Raw genomic sequence first — 6,000 nt, 5'->3', positions numbered from 1 at the left:
ATGAAAAAGCGAAGCATAAATTTTTGCTGAATTGTGTTCATGAAGCTGCAGTAAAAATACAGATAAATGTATCTTTATATAAAAATTGTAGTCAATTTTTATTACTACTGAACTGGAATAGTACTTAATGCAGTATGTCACCACTGTACTGGAAATATGTGAAAACAAGTCATCATCAACAAAAAAAAGGCATGTTATTGTCTCCATATGTGATGGTCTTCTGTAACAAGGATTTAAAAAACAAAACATACCTAAATCCCAAAATAGCATATTGTATGTTATCATGATTGCCTTTTAGGGGAATTGTAGGTAGTTAAGTGATAAATAATAGTACAGTGATTAGTAGGCACAACTTGAAGGCAACAACAAGAAAATTAGTCATTTAAGAGACAATTTTCTAATTCCCTATTTAATGAAATAAATTTTTCATACCTTAAAAGTTAAGGTTAAATCACTGGAATTCAAACCTCCCTTAATTTTAGGCTCCTCTGAAAGCGGTGTAATACTCCTAGTTCTTCTGGTGACTTTGAAGAATGCGGATAACTTTATTTATCAGTTTCAGCTCTGAAAATTATTTCTCACTAGGTGCAAAAGGTACAGTAACACTGACAATAATGTAAAATACTACACATAAATTTAGTTATATATTTTGAATATTACACTTATGGACAGCTATGATTGTATATTTTTCTTTAGGTGTATTATATAACCTAAGAAAACCCTCTTGATGATAGTCAGCACGTTTGCTGAATCAATGACTTCAGGGCTATGCACACCAGGCATAAAGGCTGGCCTGGTAGTCGAATCGGGGCGTGGAATCCACATGATGCATGCCCCAACTACATGTCGCTCCACATGGCGCACAAAGTACCAGCCTGTGGGCAGAGTCAGGGCGCAGCATCTTGATGCTGGATGCCTTAACTCCGCCCCCATGGCACCATTTTGGCATACGCCAGTCTACATGGCACAGGCCATCATGACGCACCTCCAGTGCTGCATCCACATAAAGTTATGAAGCCACATCAACATGACTGTGGCACCCCTTTCTGCACTCTTCAGAAGCCAGATCGTGGTTGCCACAGCCCTGATCCAGCCAAGAAAGAGGAAGCTGCATGCCACCCCTTAGGGGCAATCTGTACAGCCCATTTGTCTTTCATGTAGAAACAAAATACTTTGAAATACTGTGGGAAAGGGAGGGGGTTAAATAAGCTTCTCTATTCCCAGATCACCATCATTTCCCCACCACCACCTCCCCATACAGAAAACAAAGTCTGGAGTGTGCCCAGAAACAAAATGAGGCCAGACCCATGGTTGTCATTGTGAAGTTGTGAGCCACTCCTGAAAGGGTAGCCTCAGCATGGATGCTGAAGTCCTCCAGCATCACACGTTGTGGATACTCAAACACTAACCCAGAGACCACTTTGGTTAGCTCAGGAAGGGATATTGTTGAGCAGCAGGGTGGATAGCACACCAGCAGAATCCTTAATCTCTCCCATCTTCCCACCTTTAAATAACCAACTCAAACCCTGCAGATAGGTATAGGATGCCTGGTCAGGAGGATATTATCCCAATAGACCACTACAACTCCACCACCCTCACCTGCTGCTGCATAGAGAATCTTGGTGGGCAAAGCTGAGAGAAATTACCCCCTCCTCCTGCCACCTGCTTCATCCAACCAGGTCTCTGTAATACATGCCAGGTCGGTATGTTCATCCAGGATCAAAGCCTGAATGGAAGCTGTCTTACCAGTCATGATCTGGCGTTAACCAGCAGTATTTTCAACCTGGGTGGGGGTTGTTATCATGACTATCCAGATTATATTTGGGATGGGAGAAAGTTTGGGGATGACTAACACCCTATTGTGAACTCTACCACCCCACCACCTCCAGGATAATGCAACCATCTCCCCTTTCCATATCTCCCAATACCCTGTATAACTTGGATTGCTGCTTCCTGGTTAGCATTACCTCCCTCCCTTTGCTGGTAGCATATCTTCCCTCCCCAGGGAGTATCTATCGGCAGGTAAGGGTTTCTTCCACCCCAGGGGCTAACCCAAGCTTGCTGGAGAACCTGCTGAACACTGCTGACTGTGCCTCAGCCTTTCAAAGAGGCAACTCACACAGTAATGATGAAGGAATACCCAGGTGAAGGAAGAGGTGGCAGATGGAAGGCACAATAGCTGACAACTCCCACGCCTTCTCTCCCAAATAGTCTTGGGTCCTCCTCTCTCTCTCTGCAGGGGTGTTGTGTCCTCTACTAGTGTGGTGTTAGATTTTTGTAAAGAATAGACTTGTTTATCTGCAGTGTTGCTGAGTTACAGATGAGGCAGGCTGGGACTGATTATAAATGAAGCAGGCAGGATTTTAAAGAAAACCTGGGGTGTCCCTAAAGTGTGAGGCCTCGAACATGTACTCATTTTGCCCCCCTCTAAAATCATAGCTGCTAATTGATGCTGCTGCTATGTAATTTCAAGGTGACTCTAACTGATAGTGACCCCATTTCTCGGTTTTTCTTGGCAAGATTTCTTGAAAGCGGTGTTGTTGTTTTTTGCCTTTGCCTTCCTCTAAGGCTGAGAAAGTGTGACCTGTCCAAGGTGACACAGTGGGTTTCCATGGCTGAGCAGGGATTGAGACTGGGATCTTGAGAAGCCCGGGTCCAGCTTTGCCGTACTGGCTCTTCCATCTCTGCTGATAAAGTTTTTATGGAACTAGGGACCCATAGGCCCCACATACATGCCAAGGTGGAAAAGTTCCGTGATCCTGCGCCATTCTCCAGAGCAGAAAAATATGTTGGCCTGTTTATGTGTTATGCACCGATGTATCTCCACAAAGCTTAGCTTCCCTTCCCTTTCCTTAGATCATTTTTCTTGCCGTCTTCACTGGTGGCAAAGTCTCTTCTGTTTCTAATCTCCCACAGCCTCTGCAACATTGTATTTAATGAATTATGCTCCTCGGGAGGAGGGTCAGGGAGAGAATTAAGCTGAAAACTCCTAACAGGATCCTTGGCGGGAGGCCAGCTCTTTTCTAGGCCGCTTTCCTGCCCGAGGTCTACCACAGCTGGAGCAAAACGACTTGCAGGTGGTTCAGTGGGCAGGAGATCACACAGCCCAGGCTGGTCCCGCCCCTCAGCACCGAGGGGGGAGTCACGGCTGCCTGCCATTGGTGGCTGACAAGGAGCAGGAAATGCCTGACAGCTTTGATTAAGAACTCCCAGGCGCTGAAGTTTCAGAGCCCTATGTGTTCTTTCTTGCTCTCTCCGTCTCTCCCTCCCCTGCCAACATAATAGTCCCCAAAACTTGGAAGCGTTACTTTTTGGACTACACATCCCAGAATCCCTAAGCCTGCATGGACATCAGGCTGCTTGGAGGATTCTGAGAGCTGAAATTCCCAAAAGTAACCACATCAAGTTCAGTTTAGATGCTGTGTCTTCTTTCTATCAGTCCCTTTTGTTTCCTCCCTAAGTTCACTGTGAATGAATGTGAATAGCACATGGCATGATTGCCATACCAATTACCACTTCTCTGCTTTGAATTAAGGATTCATGGTTGGCCCTCCATAGCCACCGATGCCTTATTCAACCATCCACAGCATGAAAATATTTTAAAAATATATACATACTCAAAAGCAAACTTTGATGTTTTGCATTTTATATAAGGGGCAGCATTTTACTACAGCATTATACTTAATGGGACTTGAGCATCCACAAATTTTGGTATCATGGGGGGTCCTGGAACCAAACCGTAGCAGATACCAAGGACCCACTGTACTTTTACAAACCAGTTTCAAGTTGCAAACCATTTCCCCTTTTTGGTAGCTGATTATTATATTCAAAGCCTTAGATTCTCAGTAAGTTTTGCTGGGAATTCAACGAAATTAATATACTGTTCTAGATAATTTCAGGAATGTCACTTGTTTCCATGGGTCTGATGGAAAGCATTATTTTCATGCAACAGGATTAGGATGGGGAAAGCTATCTGATTGTCTTTCCCCTGCATTTCAATTTTTAAAATCACATTTTCCTCACCTTCAATATGAAGATATCTGCGAATCTGAGACATTTATTTAAAGTTTAACTGAAACCACACACCCGCACCCCGTTAACAGAAGTCAGACTGAACAACATTTCGTTGTATATTTCAGCTATCTAGCAGTGAAAGATCAGGAGCCATTCAGGAAGAGTGTAAAAAAAATCTAAAATAAACATATTTTTATTTAGACAACCAAAGGATCCAAAATGCATTGAGCAAGATTTTGAAGCTCACAGAGTTCTTCATCAGGCGTGGATGTTAAAAGTCACTTTAGAGAAAGAACTGAGACAATGGAGGGTCAAAGAACAGCATATTTTCCTGAGATGTTAAAGCTGAGTTTAAGATGCTGGCACAGGAAGATTTAGTTGTCTAAATACTCTGAAGGCACCAGATCCTATTTGATCTTGGACCATAAGCAGAGCCAGCTCTAGTTTGTACTTGGATGGGAGAATGCCAATGAATATCAGGTGCTATAGGCTAGATTTCAGGGGAAGGAGCTGGCAAAACCACCTCTGCGTATTCCTTGCATAGGAAAACCCTATGAAAATCATGGAGCCACCATAAATTGACAGGCAACTTGAAGGGAGGTTTGACACAGATAAAGGCCACACACCTTCCTGGCTGTATGGCAGCTGTAACACAGCACTACAGACATAGAGACTTAAAGCCAGAATTTTAAGAGTTATGCATTCCAAGCCCACTGCCTTAATCTTTTAGTTTTCATTTCTGTCACACAGCATTTTTAAAAATAAAATTAAAAATCTTAAGTTCTTTCCATCCCAAATATGAAAAAATGTGAATGTTGGAAAATTCTTATCAAAAACAAACTGAAATGAAAATCCTACCCATCCCTAACCAGGAATGTTCAGACACACATTCCTTCCTACCACAGCAGAAAACTTGCTCCTGTAGAACAGGCTGGGGGGTAATCCTTCTATTGTTGCACCTGGCAAAAGAAAGAGTAGTCAAAAATAGTAATCAAAAATGTGCATACACAGAGAAAGATTTTAGGCACACACAGAGGTCTTATTTGGGACAAGACACCTTCAGATATTTGCACATTCATTCTCTCTTTCTATCATGCACATACACAACACACATACATTCTTCTCCTTACACACAGAGCAATGTAATGTTTTGCAGAGTTTGGAAATGACATTATTTTACTTATTTTGGGCCACAACTAAAAAAAACAAACTGTACAAAGTACAAACTCTAGTTTTGGACTACAACTCTTGCTTGTTAACTGAGCAATCAGAAGTAACAAGCAGGACTAGTGACAAAATGTTGCATTTTGAATTGCTCCTGTCTAGCCAGCCAACTAGCCAATTTCTTCCAGCCAGCCAGGTGTACCTCCTTTCTGGATAATCTGTTACATTTACCATCTCCTTTCTCTAGCTTATTTGCTTCTTCTCTGACCTTTCCCCATAACATCCTCATCACTGTCTGGTCACCAGGCATGCTATGTCCTCATTCAGCTACAGTATTTGTTTTTTATGGCATGCCCCTACATTTACTCCCCCCACCCCCAACATAGAAACCCCCCAGGCTCATAGAAACCCTGTGGATGAGACAACTCCAAGACCCCCTATCCTCCACTGCTCTGCTCAGGTCCTTCAAATTCATGGCTGCGTTCTCTTTGATTGAGAGTATCTATCTGGCATGTGGTCTTCCTTTTTTAAAAAAACAAACATAATATATTAATATAAAAATTTTACCTTAGAAGCCAACAAATCAATTGCATCGTATCTCAAAAGCTATTAACGTATCCCTCATGTATATACATCATATTTCCTCGATTTATTTATTTATTTTACCCCTCCCACCCTCACCCCAGGAGCGGTGTTTTATTGTTAATTTCTTTTTTCTCCCACATGGAAAATCATTTTGACTGTTCCTTAACAATTTCATACCCCTTCTCTTCCTCGACAAACTCAAGCCCCGTACAGACAGGCCAAAATAAAGCTGCTTTG

The sequence above is a fragment of the Sceloporus undulatus genome, chromosome 1 (assembly GCF_019175285.1).
Source record: "Sceloporus undulatus isolate JIND9_A2432 ecotype Alabama chromosome 1, SceUnd_v1.1, whole genome shotgun sequence".
NCBI lineage: Eukaryota > Metazoa > Chordata > Lepidosauria > Squamata > Phrynosomatidae > Sceloporus > Sceloporus undulatus.
The sequence above is the reverse complement of the archived record's forward strand: the minus strand, read 5'-3'. Positions refer to the sequence as shown.